Raw genomic sequence first — 19,832 nt, 5'->3', positions numbered from 1 at the left:
TCATTTGTGCCCCAAAGATCAAGCTCTTGCTCATCTACAATTTTCAAGCATATGTTCACTATAAATGTGTCTGCTTATTCAAAAACACTATCATGGAACAAGAGCATCAATTGTTGCTCATGGGATGGAATTTATTGTTACGAGACGATATGACAACAAGTGATTGAGCTTAACCTCACTTGCAGCAGACTTCATGGAAACTTTCATTCCAATGGTAGCTTTTTAACCTCTCCAATCTTAAAAGACATGATTTGTCTAGTAATAATTTCTCGGGATTGCACATTCCCCTAAATTTGGTGGATTTTCTAGCAGGACTCATCCTGATCTATTATATTCAGATTTTTCAGGTCAAATCCATTCTGAAATATCTTATCATTCTAAATTACACGTTCTTTGTATCTAGAATTATGATCCATATGGGCTTAAAGTTGGCCTTACAATATTTAACTGCTCCTTAAGAACTTGACCCAATTAAGAGAGCTCAACCTTAACTTTGTGGACATCTCTTCCACCATCCCTCTAAATTTCTGTTCTTATTTAACTCCTCTCGACCTTTGGAACACACAGTTATATGGGATACTTCTCGAAAGAGTTTTCCATCTTTCCAACTTGGAATCTCTTCATTTGACGAACAATCTTCATCTCTCATCCAACAAAATCAACGGAGAAATTCAACAACAACTTGCATCCCTCATGCACATCACTTGAAGTCCTAAATGTCACTCACAATCATCTTGTTGGATGCATCCCCAAAGGAAAACAATTTGATACATTTGAGAACAATTCGTACCAAAGGAATGATGGACTATGTGAATTTCCACTCTCAAAAGATTGTGGCGGTGATGATGGGGCACCACAAGCAACAAATCCTTTTGGGCTAATCAAGGAGAAGGAGATTCAGCAATTATAATTTGGCATGCATTTCTCATGGGTTACGGTTGTGGACTTGTTTTTGGACTTTTCATAATGCTGTCAACTCAATATCCATCATGGTTTTCTAGGGTGTTTGAAGAATTGTAACACATAATTACAACAAGAACTCAAAAGCATAAGAAAAGATATTAGTGTGTAACTCCAGGTATTCAATTTGATATTTATCTTTTAGAAGATTATTTTATATAGGAAAAAAGAACAAATATACCCTTGAACTATCGTAGATAGTATGCATATACCCTCCGTCATACTTATTTAGTCTTCTGTTAGTATAAAGGGTATATATGCTCTAGTTTTTGGACGGCAGGGGCACCAATGTCCCAAAAGTATGACGGAGGGTATCTACATACCATTTACAATAGTTCGGGGTATATTTGTCATTTTTCCCTTTTATATATATATCAATGTATTTTGTACCTCCTTCCTTTAACTTAAATTCCTCAATTTTTAAAATTTCAGATTTCAAGTCTAATATGTTGCTGGTGATGCAAATATACGTTGAGTAATATATAAAGTCCGTTCATAAATTTATGAATTTATTATCTTAGCTTTCTCTTAATTATTTAGTAATTCTAATGTGAAAGAGTATGATCATTTAACTCAAAAGCTTAAGGCAATCGAAAGAAATTTCAGTTTTGCACAATCAATGAGATATATGATATATTCTCTGTCACTAGAATTATATGCAGAGGAGCACGATGAACACATTGAACTAGAACAGGTGGAGTGAACTTTTAACCGTCCCATTGGTGATATATAAAAATATGTTCTTCTATCGTTCAAAACTTGGTGATCTCTCGTTATGGAAAAAATAGCCTTGTTGTGTTATGCATTTATTATCAATGCATTGCATCCTTCGGCCAAAATTCACTTTTAATGCGAAAACTACTCTGAATATCTTTACCCGTACATTGTGTGGAATGCTAGCAGTAGTGGTACATACTCATCGATTTTGTTGGACAAACTGTAACGGTTAAAGAGCTGACCATCACGTGTTGTGCAGGATGATAAGGTCATATACGGTATATCGTTCCATGTTGGAACTAAAGAAAATAATTTGACTAATGACTACTGAACAAACAAACAAACAAACGGAGACCAGTTAAATTGTATCATGCATTATGCAAATACTAGGCTAAATTTCAGTAGTAATTCAAATGACATAATACATAAATATGACCTTTAACTTGGCTTCAAATTATAAATTTGACCTTTAACTTTGATAATGCACAAAGAGACACTTTAACTATCTAAAATTTAAACAAGAAAACACTCAAATATTTCAGACAAAACGCGTGATATACAAATGCTCTGATGTGTATAAGTGAACAACTCAGTTGCTGCCAACTAACTAAAATAAATACACCTAGATTTTAAAAATAAATTATAATAGAGAATAAGGTTAAAAGTGAAAACAAATTCATTTTTGGGAAAAAAATTTACTACGCTCTTCTCCTCTTTCTTCTAAAAAAAAAACCCTAATCTAAATTTCTAAAATTCATGCCCCTTATATTCAAATCAAAGAAAAAATTGTTCAAGATATGTGCAAAAATTTCATATACTTGAATGATCACCTATTCTTTTTCCTTAATTTAGTCAAGGTATCAAGGTTCAACACTTTACAAATAAGAATTGTATATTGTTGGTCAGATGTTAAAGTCAATATGGGAATCACTAGAGGAAACTAGCGTTTTTGTTGCAAAATTATTTCAGTGCAGCCCATAAATATAGGAAGACATGAAAATCAATTAACTTTTTCTTCTTTGCTTTAGTTTGAAGTGTTTTGTGCTTTTAGTTGTCAAATACTTAATGAGAAAAAAGGATGCTTTGTGTATTATGATTGTCATAGGGAGTAGCAAATTACAATAACGAATTTTCGGAGGCTAAAAGATAACATAGAGTGCTAAAAATTGTTTAAGTAAAATGGTGCACTTAAACTGTTTGATAAAATGTCTAAATGAGTTTTTCCAAGATTTTTGTCAAGTTTGAATGGCAATCTGATAGCTAATCAAAATGTAAGGAGTCCCTTAAGTGTGGATCAGAGTGGTTGATTGAGAGTCTTCAGACTTAGATTGTGTTCGATTTTTACAAGTGTATACTCACCCCCATCTTGCTTACAATAGATAATAAGAAAAAATAAAAAAAACTTCATTATAACTTTTTTTTCACAATAACAAAAAATAATTAAATGTCACTTGCAATTTGTGCATTTTGCAATGAACAACAAATAATGCAAAAAAAAAGAGGGGAAAATGTTGAAAAAATTAGAAAGAGAATAAAGTGAAATTTAATTAAAAAAATTAAAAAATATATATAAAAGGATTGATTAAGGATTTAATAGTTCTTTTCAATGTTTTTTTTTCTGTTGGGACCCTCAAATTTACCTCTGACGCGCCTAATTTGGGTGTATTTCACGCATTTTGCCAGGTAGGATTCGAGTATTTTTTGTTTAAGTTTTGGATAGTTAAAGTGCCTACTTGTGCCGTGACAAAGTTAAAGGTCAACGTTATAATTTGAAGCCAAGGTAAGAGTCCAATTTATGTATTATGCCAATTCAAATTGGTGTATTGTATGGATATTTAACAAAAAAACAGAACAAGCTAAGAATAAAAAGATTTTCTTACAAATTAACAAATCCCATAAACCTTACTATCAGTATATGAAAGTCTTAACATATACTAAATGCTATGATCTAAAGCCACCACATAACCATAAATGCCATAGATGCTGGTCTCCTCAGGAAGACCCTTGATTTCTACTTTTCTCCATCTCCTTCTCCTTGCACTGTCATCATAATTTTGAAGGAAATCGAATGATACGTATCTTCCATTCTCTTTTTGGAGAGTGCTCTAAAATCCTCAAGTCGAAGGATGGCTTTACCCTGTGATGATCCACAACTGCTAATTTTCCTTTCACCTCTATCAACCGGTAAGCGCACACCCAGTAATAATTTCGAGTTTTTCAAATTTAACATCAAATGCTGCTATAGCACATTTGTGAGCCCTAACAAACTGAGAGATAACTCCATTAATATAAATACTAGGCTTACCATATGGACTAGGCACACCATATGGAAGAGAGGGAAAATGCTTTGAGTCTCTCTCCACGATTCATCTATGTCTAAAGTTAAAACTCATTGTTTCATGTACCCTCTTCGTGTTTCTGAAAGAAACACTTTGTACTTGTTCTCTTTTGGCACAAAACCTAATAAATAGTCACCACAAGAAGTAACTTTATTTGGGTGCAGAAGAAATCTTACTTCTCTTGTACTGGGATTGAAAATCAAAGCAGGTCACACAGAATATGGTTCCCAAACGCAAATTAAACCATTAGCGCAATTCAAACGAAAATATGCAGGAATCTCTCCGTTTGAAAAAGGGAGGCAGAGATATTTCCATCTTCCTGTTGCTCAGTTGCGTAAAAAGCTTTACTTTCATTGAGAAAAAACTTTGTTCCTCTGGAACGACATCTATGCATATCCACAAAATCTGATTCGAATACAAGAGAATTACATAATCTGAAAACGCACTTGAAACGCATTAACGATTTAACAGGAAGCCATGAGAATATTTCAAACATTATTTCATCAAAAATTGAGAATTGTCTTATTCCAAATTTCATCTTCATCTTCTCCATAGTTTTTAATGCTTTCAGAAACTCTCTTATTGCCTCTCCATACTTTTATTTCTTAGTGCTGTGCAGGATGGTATGGCCATATACGGTATATCGTTCCATGTGGGGACTAAAGCAAATAATTTGACTCATGACTAGTGAACGAACAAACAAACGGAGACCAGTTCAATTGTATCATGCATATATATATATGCCAAACCCGAAGCTCAGGTTTTGTGATACCCTTGGTTGTTGTTGTTGACAGTGAGGTTAACCTCAGTAGTTTTGACAAAAAAACAAAACAAGCTAAAAAATAAAAAGATATTTTCAAAATTGACAGAAACTCTCAATCATATCGTATCATCTTAATTACTGTCAGTATATGAGACTATTTACATATACTAAACGCTACGATCTAAAGCCTCCACATAACTATAAATGCCATGGATGCAGGTCTCCTCAGGAAGCCCCTTGATTTCTAATTTTTTCCATCTCCTTCTCGTTGCAATGACATCATAACACCAGCATAAAGCACCTGACTGGGATTGAAAATTGCAGCAGATAAGGGTTTCGAAATGCAAAATAAACCATTAATGTGATCCAACCAAGAACCTGAATAACAATCTGAGTCCATCAAATTCCTTTGCTCATCTGTTTAGAAAGCTCTCTTGTCATGGAGAGAATTCTGTTCCACCAGGATGATGTTAGGACCCAAATGATGGAAGAAACATGAGGAGAACTGTTGTATTTTTGGTTTTGATGAATTAACAAACTATAGAGCAAAGAGACCAGAGTTTTAGTCTTACAGGACAAGTCAATTGTGTGCAACTGTAAATCTGCAAAAACTTGAGGAGAATGAATTCTTAGTGGTATATTGAGTTTAGTGTCTTGTGCTCCATTATTGTAGATCTACTCTGATGATATAAAGGATTGTAGATTGTTTTAGTAATTGTTGAGAGTTGAGTTTGTGGCTAGAGCTAGTCGAGTTGTGTTTGTTGAAGTCTATGTTAGCTAGAGGTAGTTGATATAGTGGACAATAGTGTTATTGCTTTGAGTCTTGTAATAAAGTAGCTACAAGGTGTGTAGGATTACAAGTTCAATCCTTGGTAAACACTCGAGTATGTATTTACGAGTTGCTTGAAGATATTGGAGCTTTGAGAAATCTTGTGTCACAGGTCATGGTTTTTTCCTCCCTTGAGCAAGGAGGTTTCCACGTAAACATCCATACAGTTCCTTACTTTAAGTATTTACTTTTACCTTTTGTTACTAGTTTCTGTCAAGGGACCTGGTTTCTTGACTCGTGGTGGGCTCATACAAGCCAGCAAAAACTTGGACCAAAGTTGTAGTAATATGCCATCTTAACTTTTTTTTCATTGAAGCACAACCTTCGCATCATGAAAAAGAGTGTGATCTCCAAATTGAGAATCTTCCGACCCATAACTCAGAGCACGCCCGACCCTGCAGCATCTACTGATCCAATAGAAATCAGTCATCAGGGCATGATCTGCAGTTGTACTAGAAACGAAATACTACGTCTCTACAGCTACTATTTTGTTATATATTGATTGGCATGTTTGGAAAAAAAAAAAAACATAAGCATATCTAAGTAGTTCTTCATTTAGCCATTTAACTTCATTGCTTAAATTGGAGATGAGTTATTCCAATCTCTCATGGTGCATACCTAAAACTCTATGGAATCTCACCCACGTAGAGACTTTTCTCCAAGACAATAATTAATAACCATCTTGAAGGACCAATTTGAAAAGCTCTGGGAGTTAACTTGGAATTAACCACTTCAATGGCCAACTTGAGTACTTATCCTTTAACAGAAGCTGGACGACGCAACTTGAACTCATAGATTTTTCATCCAATTTCCTAACTGGTCCAATTCCATCCAACCTAAGTGGACGGAAAAAACTACAATCAATCAACTTGAATGGGACTATACCATCTTGGATATTCTCCCTCCTATCACTAAGGCTGTTGGAATTTATACAACTTTTAGTAATAGAAACCATGGACCAAAGTTGCAGTAGTCTGCTATCTTAACTGTTTTCATGAAAAAGATACTATGATCTCAGAAATAGGAATCTTCCAATCCTTAACTCGGAAAATCTAGTATCCAACGCGGTCTCAGAAGGAGAATCTTTTGTTACTATAATCAACTAATTCAGCATTACACTCTATAGGGGCAGACTGTAAAATGAAGCAAAAGAAATGAAAGGAAAGAAAACATGCAGGGGTTTTGGTTCATTGATAAGAGCGCACTTAGTATTTAAGTGGAGAAGGGCTAGAGGCAGGTCCATTATCCACTGAGTTTGAAACTTGTGTTGGCTAGCTCTCGGAATTTCATGGTTATTAAAATAATATAATCAGAATGATAATCTGAAGACAGATCTATCGTCATGTCTTAAGCTATAGTTGTGCTTCTTCATTTCCCAACTCAATAGCTCCGGTGAAGTTAATGTGTGCTTCTATCTACCATTCAAAGCTAGGTAAGAAATCATAGCATTCCAAGAGCAAACCTTCAAAGCATATACCAAACAACGCGATCAATGTGGTCGTCATGAAGACACTCAACACCACACCAACATCCAAACACATTCAAGAAGAAAGAATACTAACCAAAGTTAGCAACACAGTGACATTAATAGAACAGAACAGTAATATATATCGGCATATACTTTTATTGAGATGAACTAAAATAGGCTTGATATACATCCCGATGTAATAAATATTAATGTATAGATATTTGACCAAAAAACAGAACAAGATAATAAAAAGATTTTTTAAAAAAATTAACAAATCCCATAAACCTTACTGAGACTCGTAACATATTCTAAATGCTACGATCTAAAGCCTCCAGATAACTATAAATGCGATGGATGCTGGTCTTCTCAGGAAGATGCTCGATTTTCTAATTTTGTCCATCTCCTTCTCCTTGCACTGACATCATAACACCAGCATAAATCCTTTGGCTTAAACTCGCAGATGAATACAATCTTCCCATCGCGGGAAATGATGGATGGTATAGGTCTAGACACTTCGTAATTCCATTTTGAAGGAAATGGAATGTTACGTCTCTTCCATTCTCTTGTTGGAGAATGCTCCAAAATCCACAAGTCGAAACTCTTTACCCGATGGTAATCCACAATTGCTGATTTTCCCTTCACCTCTATCAACTTGTAATCTTGTCGGTAAGATTCAATCCACAATGTAATAATTTCGACTTTTTCAGATTTAACATCAATTGCAGCTATAGCACATTTCTGATCACCAAAAACAACACTTCTAACAGACTGATAGATAACTCCACTAATGCAAACACTAGGTTTACCATATGGAAGATAAGGGTAAATACTTTAAGTCTCTCTCCACGATTCATCTATGCCTAAAGTTAAAACCCATCGTTTTATGAACCCAGATTCCGTTTCTGAAAAAAACACTTTGTACTTGTTCTCTTGTGGCTCAAAACCTATTAAATAGTTTCCACAAGACCTACCTTTATTTGGGTTCGGAAGAAATCTTACTTCTCTTGTACTGGGATTGAAAATCAAAGCAGGTTACCCGTTATATAGTTCCCAAACACAAAATAAACCATTAGCGCAATTCAAACCAGAATATGTAGGTAATCTCTCAGTTAGTAAAAGGGAGGTAGAGATATTTCCATCTTCCTTTAGATCAACAGCGTAAAAAGAATTCCATTTATGGAGTAAGAACTTTGTTCCGCTAGAACGACATCTATGGATATGCAAAAAAGCTGATTCGAATATCAGAGAATTACATAATCCGGAAACACACTTGAAACGCATTAACGATTTAACAGGAAGCCATGAGAAGATTTCAAAAATTATTTCATGAGGAATTGAGACTTCACTTTGTTAAGATCTTAGCTACTGCCTAATTATATGCTGAGTCAGAATGTTAGTTGTTGATTGTTAGTTTGTTACATAACTAATTAGTTGAGTAGGTTAGTTAGTTTAGCCACATCATTGTATATAAATACATACTGACGTCTTCAATAAACAATAGTTTTCATTTTCTCTAAATTGATCCACATTATGAAAGATGCTCCTATGGAGCTTGTATCAATGGTGGAGTCCTGAATTTGACACACTTTTTTCGAATTCCATCTCTATCTTCTCCTGAAAGGCTGCGGCTTTTAATGTTTTCAGAGTTCCATCTTCATCTTCTCCTGAAGTCTGCGGCTCAAGTTTGTAATGTTTTCAGAAACCCTATTTTTATGCGGGCTGGGGTGGGGTTAAAATTGTCGCTAAACCATTTTTTACATGTGGTCAATTATGATTAGTCCATGTCATTAATTAAATCATTTTTTAAAGAAAAATGCTCAAATATACCATCCAACTTTGAGAAAAGGCTCATGTATATCATCTATGTGTATGGGTGGGGTGCCACGACACCCAGTGACCTGGTTAAGAAGTTCAACTAAGATAAGATTATGAAAGAGATAGTAAGGAGAACTTAGTGAAAACATGCTGAAACCATAACATATTGGTAAATAGCAGCAACTAAGAAAAACTCGACGCGTTTAATTAGGAATTGATGTTATGTATTTCAGATATGGAATTGTAATTTGAATCACCACTAATCATATGTATAAAGTATGTTGTGATTGAAATTATTATGTACTTTCATATAATTTTGTTAGACATGTTAAAAATTTAATTTATTGACAAACTTTTAAGTTTGAATTTAGATTCAAAAGAAAACAAAATGAAAAAAAAAGGCTAGCCCGCTGGAGTCCGCAACCTTTCTAGGGTTGGGTTGGCCCTTTCAAATGAAGGGTCGGACAACCCTAGCCCTTCAAATTTCTTGACCTATGAGGCTCGGGCTAGGTGGGGCTGGACTGCCCCGTTTTGACAGCTCTAAAGAGGAATAAAGTTGGCTAGATGAATTTAATACTCGTTAAACTGAATTAAGAATTTAGCCGAATTTAAATTTAATTAGCAAATGTAGCTAATTATTAAATAAGACGAATTAGTATTAATTAATTAACGAGTTTTTTAATCTTAACGAAATAAAATAATTAACTTAATTATAAACTAATTAACTCAAAAATATAAACTATTGATTAGCTAAACTAATTAGCAAAATATTTTTAAGTAAAAACAAAATCTTTTTGAGACGATTTTTGAATAGTCATAAAATGTACTAATTATATACATAATTGTATAAAAACATACATATTATTTAAAAAATTATTAAAGAATGACAAAAATCACTTTAAAATAATTCGAAAAATATTTTAAATTTTATAAAGCCAATTATTCCAAATCGTTTGAAATTAAAGAAGCTCAATGATTAATCTATATTGCGGAGGGTCAAAATTGGATGGCAACATTGAGATTTGGGCGTTATTTGTTGAAAGAAAGAGAAAGCTTAAAATCTCAGGTATATTACGTAAAATAAAACCTTATGAAGAATTTGGCAACTAGCCTATGAACTAGAGTTGTCAATAGAGTTAACTTCAGTTTATTCAACATTTCACGTATCCATGTTGAGAAAATATTTGTGAGATCCATCATATATATATCTTGAGAAACTGACAGAAACTAGAATATAATTAACATTGCACCCAAAAAAAAGCATGAGTGTCCTTGTGTTGTTGGTACAAGCTAGAGGAACCATCCCTGGGATTAGGGTTCGAATCTAGCTAAAGCCTTTTTTCAATATTTTTATTTTAAGTAGTTGAGTGCACTCGAAGTCTTTCAATCCTAGGTTCACCTCTGATTACAGCAACAAGTCGAGAGGGAAGTCAGAGGTATGCGAGGATTCAGGCCCAGCTAGACTCACTTTTTCAGTCCCAGAGGATTGATCTTTTGTGGTCCCAGTTATGTATATCTCTGCTGGTTAGAAGATGCAAATTAAGGCCTCGTTTGCTATTTTGTATGCATTTGAAACTTGTTTTGTATGAATTGTGGGAAATGTTTTGATCATATTTTTGTTTAATTTGAATGATCATAAGTGTAATTTGAAGTATTGTAACGTAAATGTAGTTTGATGTTAAATTTGTAGCTCTTTGAACTGGTTGAATGCTTATTATGAATTGTTTTGAATTTACAAGTGGGCAATGAAAAATACAAAATATTGTTAGCTTTTATGCAGAAAATTGACCCCTAAAGGTTGGTTATTTGCATAAAAAGTTTAGTAAATATTAAAACCCGATCTTCAATTACAATAGTTCTTTTGAGAAATTGTTAAGAATCGACAGCATGAGGTCTGTCTGTTCTATAAATTTTTTTAGAAAATAATATTTTCAACCTCTGGAGGTCGATAATTTCTTTTACATGTATATTAATTAAAATGGGTCATGTTCAAATTAACTCAACAAAAGTTAATTGCACGTCAAATTAACTCTCTTATTTTTAGTCTATTCGAAAAAAAGTAATCTACACTACTAAAAAAACAGTGAATACCGACCTACAAATACCGACCTCTGGAGGTCGGTATTTCCTGAAATACTGACCTAAAACTGACATCCCAACTTAGGTCGGAAAAAGTTTGGTCGCTATTAAATACCGACCTCTCGAGGTCAGTTTTTATTTTATGTTGGAAAATTCATATATTATTATTTCCGACTTCCTGAGGTCAGAATTGGAATACCGACATCCGGAGGTCGGTATTTTTATTTTTGTAATGTTGAAATTCTGACCTCTAGAGGTCGGTATTTTTAATTTTGTAATGTTGAAATTCTAACTCCGGAGGTCGGTATTTTTATTTTTGTAATGTTAAAATTCCGACCTCCAGAGGTCGGTATTTTTATTTTTGTATTTTTAAAATTTCGACCTCCGGAGGTCGGTAATTTTATTTTTGTAATGTTAAAATTTCAACCTCCGGAGGTCGGTATTTTTATTTTTTGTAATGTTGATATTCTGACCTCAGGAGGTCGGTATTTTTATTTCTATATTTTTAAAATTCCGACCTCCTGAGGTAGGTTTTTTTTTTTGTATTTTTGAAATTCCGACCTCCGAAGGTCGGTAATTTTATTTTTGTAATGTTGAAATTCCGACCTCTGGAGGTCGGTATTTTTATTTTTGTAATGTTTAAATTCCGACCTCCGGAGGTCGGTATTTTTTTTTTAATTTTTGAAATTCTGACCTCCGGAGGTCGGTTTTCTCAGGAAATTGCTGCAATTTTTAGTTGCCCACCTGCATATTTATACCAAAACAACCCAAAGCCAAATAAACTTCATCCAACCAAAACAACACAATATTTTCAACATATACATTAAACTATTTCAAAATAAACTTCATCCAACTTCAAAATAAACTAAAATACGATCAAATTAAACAATTCCAAAAATATAGAAGTCTAAAATGTCAAATAGATACAACTACTCCTAATCACTCTCACTCTCCTTGTCAGACTTACCATTCTCATCACCCTCACTTTCCTTATCAGACTTATCATTCTCATCACTACTGGCAAGACATGGAGGAAGAATATTTCCTGATTCAAAAAGAAAAGTTAGTTGGGACTGAAGCGCTGCATACCTCTTGTTCTCTACCTCCTGTGCTGCCGTAATCTCCTCCTCTCTCTTCCTCTCTTTTTCTTCTCTCTTTCGGCTACAGCAGCAAGCTCGGCATTGAGATAAGCTATCTTACTCTCCATTGCAGATATTGTCTCTTTATCCCCGCCATCAAAGCTTGAGGATGATGAACCACAATACCAAGACTTCTTCTTCTGATACTCCTTTTCTGGATAGCCGTAGATTGAACCTCTAATCGGTTCACCAGCACTCTGTTTCCAAAGATTCTCGTTTTCTTCTTGTGTAAATGGTCTGTCCTGACTCTCAAGAGGTAAAGTACTACGATATTCCTAAGATATTCGTAAATACCTATCATGTAATTTAAACAAAGAACTCCATGAATAAGAATGTAATATACAAGGAAAAGAAAAAAAGATTAGTTTGAATGGAGTTCTTACATATGTCTCTTGAGCACATGGCTCAATCCATCTTTCTTCTTCTGTGGGGTTCATACTCTTCTTGACGTGAGTAACCTTGAACATCTCTGCTACAGCTACCGGCCTACCCAACTCTTTTTCCTGCAAATAACATATATAGAATATGATCTCATTAATCTCCAAAATGTACTAATCAAAAAAGAAAAAAAATATTTTACTAAATTAAGAAAGTATACCATTCTTTCCTTCCTAGTAACCTGGTTAATAGCTCCACCAGTGTGCAAAGAGCCTCCCTTTTCTGATGCGCGAGTCATCTTCCCAATCTCACTCCTCTTATTAAATTTTTCATCAGTACTCTAGCGTTTTAGTAACAGAGCCCATCGATCCGGTAACATAAACTTAGGCATTCTGTTTTTTTCCGACAGTCACAAAATGTGCTAGAAAGCAACTTTGAAGCTTTAAGCTTGAAGTTCACTTGAACGTCATCCTCGTGTTCGGGAGCCCATAGATAATATTTCTGTAATAAAAAATAACTAAATATTTATTGTTCAAATGACTAGAGAATTTAAATGTATATGATGTGAATTTAATTTATATATATTCTTACCTTAAATTCGTTGAACATTTGCCCTTGGGTGTTAAGTGGAATCGAACTCCAATTTGGATACACACCATTATAGTGATTTCTGATGAACTTTAAAATAATCTTTGCCATACCCACATCCGGACGTAAGCTGAAATATGAGTTCATTGACAAAGTAGAGTAAACAAAAAATAATCAATCAATTAAAACATAAATAGATAAATGAAAGATAAAATATAATTAAATCATACTTGTATCCTAATGGCTCGATGACGAGTCTCCGAAAATTGTCTCTATCGCCTGGCTGAGGACCATGTGCATCTGAGTGCTGGGTGGTGGGAGTATTAGGCTTCGAGCCATTGGATTCAAGATGAAGATTGGAAAGTCCAATTGATCCACTACTAGTATTTAAAGTATTGCACAGACTAGCACTAGATGATGATATGGTAGACCCACGACCAAGATGTGAATAGCCCTGCAAAGTTTGGTACCCCGAACTCGGTACCACAATGGGTGTAGATATAGTATAACCAAATTGTGGAGCCATATGAGTAGAGGCATTATGTGACTGGTGTGCCAAGTGAGTAGTTGAAACTGAGGCTCGTTTTGAAATATTAACTCGAGAGGGCTCATCAGATATCACGACCACAATTTTTCTTAAATTTCTTTTTTGGATTAGCGGATTTTTTTTATTTACCCTTGTCTTTATCTACCATCTATATCAATTAAATATAAATATTAAAACAAAGTAGTACAAAATAATGTCACAATGTCGAACAAATATATCAAACAAAGCTATCATAACATAAAGCTTAATCCAAATAGTCTTTCACAATATCAAACAAAAGTTAAAACTACTAAAATATAAAGTATACTCAAATATGAATAGCTAAAAATCCACTAACTAAACATACAAATTGTTATTCATCCTCTTCGAAAGTTTCTTCTGTTTTTTTAAAAAATATATATATAAAAGGAAAAATGACCGAGTTTTCGAAAAACCGATTAAACTTAAGATTTAAGAGAAATCGGGTTTCCAAAAGAACAGAGTTGCCACTTAATTTTTTAGTAAAAAATCAAGAAAAATACTTACGGTTTTCAAAAGATTTAAACAGATAAAATCAATTGAAAACGGGTTCGAAGTTCAATATACATTCCGAGAAGGTGTTAGGCCCTCGGAATGCCCACTAACTTGCGGTTGACCGGCGATTTGACTAAAATGACTTTGACTAATTTTGAGAAATTTAACATAAGAATATTTAAATAGATTATAATATTTTATTTATTTTGAGAAAATAATTAGATAAACGACACATTTTCTTTTTTAGAGAAAAGAATTCAAAATGACACATTGGACTTGTGATACGAGTAATTAGAATTTCAATAAAACTAGATTAATTAAAATTTATTTAATTCATTTTTTAAGATAATAATTTGAACCAATTAAAGCATGAGACCATTTTAAATCAATTGATAAAAAGAGAACACACACAATTTTATTTTATTTTAGTTCATTTGAGAAAAAGTGTTAACTTAAAACCATTTAAATAAGCAAAATGATTAAAGGAAGAGGCATTCAAAACATGTCCTTTTAAAAAACAAAAGATTTAATTAAAATGAAACATGGCCAATATATTTGATTAGTAAGATAAAACAAAAACAAATATAAGAAGGTATTAAAGGTAAGCCAATGTAAAGAAATTAACTTATCGTTTGGGGAATTTAATTAGGTTAGTTAACAATTTAAAAGTTAGAGTCAACACACAATAAACAATAAATAATCATAATTAAATAATTAAAGAGTAGGAAGAAATTGAATTTGGGCCTCCTTTTGGGCCAAATTCGCTGAAATTTGGGGCTTAGCAAATTCGCTGAAATTTGGGGCTTAGGCTCAATCCCGTTTTTGTATACACTGGTTATATATCAGTGTATATCGTATGAATCCAGCCCATTTTTCTTGTATATAAGGCTGTATACCAAATGTATACAACCTAATTCAACTTCCAGAACACCTGTTTCAATTTTTGGACCTGTATATCGCTATTTTTTCCGTGTATACTTGTGTATACGACTGTATACTTCATGTATACAGCCCCATTCAGATCTTCTTTAGACCAGGAAATTCGATTCTCCGGTCCTGTCTATACTCTAGGAAAACTGTATTTCAATTTCTTGTTGGATGACTCGATGAGCAAGGGGGTATTAGGCCATAATGGCCCGATCGACGGAATGCAAGGAGAGGAGATCAAGTCCACACATAGAAAATAACAAAAAGAGACCGAAATTAGTGATATAGCATACTTCGAATCTATATAATACAGTCCAAGAGATACATGGAAAGAAAAAAAAAGAAATGAGGCAATTTAATCAAAGTGCAAGCCTGTTTAACGCAAATCTAGACTACCAAACTAAAAGCCGATTAACTAAACTTTCCCTTGCACATAAGTGAGCTACTGGAAAACTATTATTTAATAGAATTTAAACATTTGGAGACATGGAAATGTTTAGAGAAGCAAGAACCCATTAGCGAACGAAATAATTAATCCAAACTGGAGACAATACTTTCCCAGAACAATGTAGATATTACTAATCCTCATTAAGAGCAAAATCATTCCACTAACTCAAAAGCCAATTAACCAAAACTTTCAAGGCACAAACGAGATATTGCAAAATTAAAACTAAGAAAATTTCGACAACTTTCAGCACCAAACAGTAGCAAACACATATGCTTGAACAAATAAAATTAGAGGTCATTCAAAGGGGAAGAAAACAAGAACAAGTTATATTATGAGCATCAATAAAGAAGACCAAACATGATGATGGTATATCAATCAAACCACTTAACAGTAACCTATAGCCATGCTTCCAAACTTGATAAACTTAATCTGATTGATACACAATTTGCTTTTGGAAATAGACTCGACTAAAACGAACCAATAAAAAAAGAAAGATCAGAAACGAACAACAAACAATGCAGTCCAATACTTAAAACAGTAGCAAATACAACACATAACTCATATTGTTGACATCTCGATTCATTCATTCAACTTGAGGTGAAAGAATGAAGCGTATGACATCGAGTGTTAAGCAATGACACATACTCATGCTAAACAGGGGCAGACTAAGACTAATACGGTCATTTCGAAAGCTGATCACAACTATACTATGAAGAGCTAAGGCAGCAAGAACAGTAATGGTCTGACACTGATCCTCCAAACATTCATACAAATGCCTCCGAATCCTGCTCGCATATGAAAGACCCAACTTCGAGACAGGTAAAACAACCGCAGCTTCAAGAAAAAAAACCAAACGGAGAGACAAGCTAAAAAAAAAATGCATTAAAACTTTCTTGAAAAATAGAATATACTGCCTAACTCAGAAAATAGGACGGAGAAAGTAACGTCAGGCCAAACACATCATATCAGCTCATTTTAGAATCCGCCAAGAGCTATATATCAAGCCAACATAATGCACTCGAAATAAGCAAAAGGATCATGAGTTGTTTACCTTATTCGAAGCAGCTCACCGAAGACGAGAACGAACTTGGAGCGACTTTGACACCAACTTCGAACTTCAGAAATTCGGCAAAGGTTCTCGATAACCCACAACTGAGGGAAGAAAGGTATATATTTAGGATGTGTTTCTTATATGAGTACTGTAGCTCAGCGACTCCTTTCTCTGTAAATATTTGCCAAAAATCTCAACTAAAAAAAAAATCCCCCCTCCTCAAAATAATAGAGGAGATGATTATATAGGAAAAAAAAGGGTAGATTTTGGGGGGAATTCCGATAGAAATTTGGGGAAGGGCCCGGGTACAAATGGAATTCCCAACTAATTTCGAAATTCAAAATTCTTTACCAGGGAGCAGTTGGATTTAGTATGAGATTTCATCCAAAATCCCAGAAAATTCGGACGAGGAGCAGGATGGGAGGTTGTTGCAGAGAAAGCTGTTGTTTGTTGACATTTTGGATTGTCGTTGCCTTGACCTTTTTGGGTTTACGTCTGGGGAAGAGGAAGACGCTGGCAGGGGAGGGTTATGGCTATCGCTGTATGTATTGATGTTGACGGTGTATTGTATTGTTTAGGAATTGTTGTGGGTTGGATCGGTTATGTTGCTGATTGTATTATTTTATCGGGTTATTGGCAATGCTGATGGGTCTTTATGGGCTGGGAATATTAGTGGGCTGGTTGGAATTAAGAATGGGAAATGGCTGCTAGAAATTTTTAAGAAACGGCCAAAAAGTGGTCATATAAATGAGTTAAGGTAGGGCTAGAATTGTAATACCAAAATGGCCACAAGAATTACAATTATGGCCAATGGGAATTAAGAAGCTAGTCAAATTTAGTTAATTTAGAGAATTTGACTAAAATTTATTATAAGACGAATTAATATTGATTAATCAACAAGCTTCTTAATTCCTACGAAATAAAATAATTAACTTACTTATAAACTAATTAACTCAAAAATATAAACTATTGATTAACTAAACTAAAACCAAATATTCAAACGAAATTAAAACTTTTTTGATATGATTTTCGAATATTCATAAAATATACTAACTATATACATAATTATTTTAAAAATTATAAAAAGTGACAAAACTATATAAAATAACTTGAAAAACATTTTGAATTTTGTAAAGCTAATTATTTCAAATCGTTCGGAATTTAAGAAGCTCGATAATTAATATATATTGTGGAGGTCCAAAATTGGGTGTCAACATCTTCATCATCTATCCATTCACATGCATCATCTTCGGAAGTTTCCTCCTCATCTATCCATTCATCCTCTTCGAAAGTTTCATCTTCATCCTCCTTCATATTTGTTGGCATATCTAACTCTTCTCTATTAACTTCTAAAATGTGATCAGGATGCTCCAAATTCATTTCTAAATCAGCATCCACTACTTGATGAACACTTGATATTTCATTTTGATATGCAACATCCAATTCATTCTCGACTTCCACTCGCCCCATTGGTTTTGTTTTGATTACAACCCACCAATCAAACTTATCCCTACGCAAGAGATAAGGAGCATAGTACACTTGCTTAGCATTCTGTGCAATAATAAAAGGATCATAAGCCTCATACTTCCTAGTGTGCTTGAATTCAATGATATTATGCTGCTTAAGCTCCCTCGTACCTCTTGAAGTTGGATCAAACCACTTGCATTGGAAAAGTACTATTCTTTTGATTGGCCAACCCGAATACTCCAACTCTACAATCTCCTGTAGGACGCCAAAGTAATCAACATTCTCATTTTGATTTCCATCATCACCTTTAACCCAAACACCACTATTATTAGTTTTCTTATTCTTTGAGTATTTCTCTGTGGCAAATAGGGGTGTGCATTCGGTTTTTTGGTTTGGTTTTACACTATTTGTTTTGGATTTTCGGTTTTTGGTTTTGTAAAAGTGTAAACCAATCCGATCCAAAATAAATTTGGTTTGGTTTGGTTTTCGTCTATTCGGTTTGGCTTTCTTCGGTTTGGTTATTCGGTTATGTCAATAATTAATAACATATATAACCAAAGTAATAATATTTAATCCCTTAAATATACTTTCTAATATAAATCATAAGTAAAACTTAAAACACAATACTTATAAGTATACCTATTATAGATGTAATTCAAACATAAAAGGGAGAAGACACAAGTACCCCCTAGACTATGACCGAAATCACAGAGACACATCTTAACTAAATTAAGGTCCTATTACCCCCTTGAACTCATTTTTTTGTAATTTTGTACACCTTTTGACTTATGTGGCACACCACGCGACTCCACGCAGTATATTTTTATATATATAATTCGGGTTTTTTTGGTTTTTTTATTTTTATCTTTTAAAATCCAAAACCAAACCAAAAAACCAAACAAAGTAATTTATTAATCCAAAACCAATCCGAAAAATCAAAAAACCAATCCAAATAAAAATTCGGTTTGATTTGGTTTGGTTATTCGGTTTAATCCGAATAGTGCACACCCCTAGTGGCAAATTTAAAACCATTTACGTTATATTGGGACATTGTGTGAACTGTAATCGGTCCCCAAGAAATATCCTTGAAAAATTGATCAAATGTGGCGGCATTTTCTGAATTGTAGACCTATATATGGTTAGTAAATTAAAAGTAATGTTAGTAGAAAGAAGAGTACACTAATCTCTTAATAGGTGTATATATTACAACACTTACCCAATTAGTATACCACGTTATAAATGATGGAAACACTTGATCATGACCATATTGGCTCACAAAATAACTGTAGAACCACATTGAAAATACAGTTAGATTCCTTAATAAAATCGGAGTTGAATATATGTTGTTTACATATTTAATTTTCTTACTCTAAGAAGGGTTGGACTTCTGGATAATTCAACAAGACATGAAGCTCTGCAGATTTTTTCTCCTTTTCGGTAAGTTTGTGCAATGTACGCTTTTTAAACCCTTACCCGATTGGTTGAAGATTGATAATGATTGCACTGTAGGATCATTCCCAGTAGCATCATGTCGATTAGGTCTGTTTCTCAAACACGACACATAATCATCAAAGTAGTAAGAACAAAAGTGGGATCTTTCTTTAGCTAGATGTACTTGAACCATACAGCCCTCCACCCTATATTTATTCTTAATACCCCTTTTAGACTTGTCAATGCTCCTGTAAAATTTTATATTAGATATATAATTTCAAAAGATATATGAACGATTTATGAAATAAGAATAAATATGTTATAGTTACTTACCGCTCAAAATGATACATCTACCTATATTGGACTGGACCTC

General features: G+C 33.7%; 2 long non-coding RNA genes across 2 annotated transcripts; both read right to left on the bottom strand.

Moving 5' to 3' along the window:
• Nucleotides 1-12,523: 12,523 nt before the first annotated feature.
• LOC125875481 (uncharacterized) lies at nt 12,524-13,132 on the bottom strand. Its single transcript, XR_007447423.1, has 3 exons — nt 13,079-13,132; nt 12,708-12,988; nt 12,524-12,612 (listed from the first exon to the last, which is right to left on the bottom strand). It is a non-coding gene; the product is annotated as an uncharacterized LOC125875481 (long non-coding RNA).
• A 5,909-nt stretch (nt 13,133-19,041) lies between these two features.
• Nucleotides 19,042-19,491, bottom strand: LOC125875480 (uncharacterized). Its single transcript, XR_007447422.1, has 3 exons — nt 19,397-19,491; nt 19,245-19,311; nt 19,042-19,157 (listed from the first exon to the last, which is right to left on the bottom strand). It is a non-coding gene; the product is annotated as an uncharacterized LOC125875480 (long non-coding RNA).
• Nucleotides 19,492-19,832: the final 341 nt, after the last annotated feature.

This window comes from Solanum stenotomum, chromosome 1 (genome assembly GCF_019186545.1).
Source record: "Solanum stenotomum isolate F172 chromosome 1, ASM1918654v1, whole genome shotgun sequence".
Taxonomy (NCBI): domain Eukaryota; kingdom Viridiplantae; phylum Streptophyta; class Magnoliopsida; order Solanales; family Solanaceae; genus Solanum; species Solanum stenotomum.
This window is presented reverse-complemented; position numbering and strand designations above follow the sequence as displayed.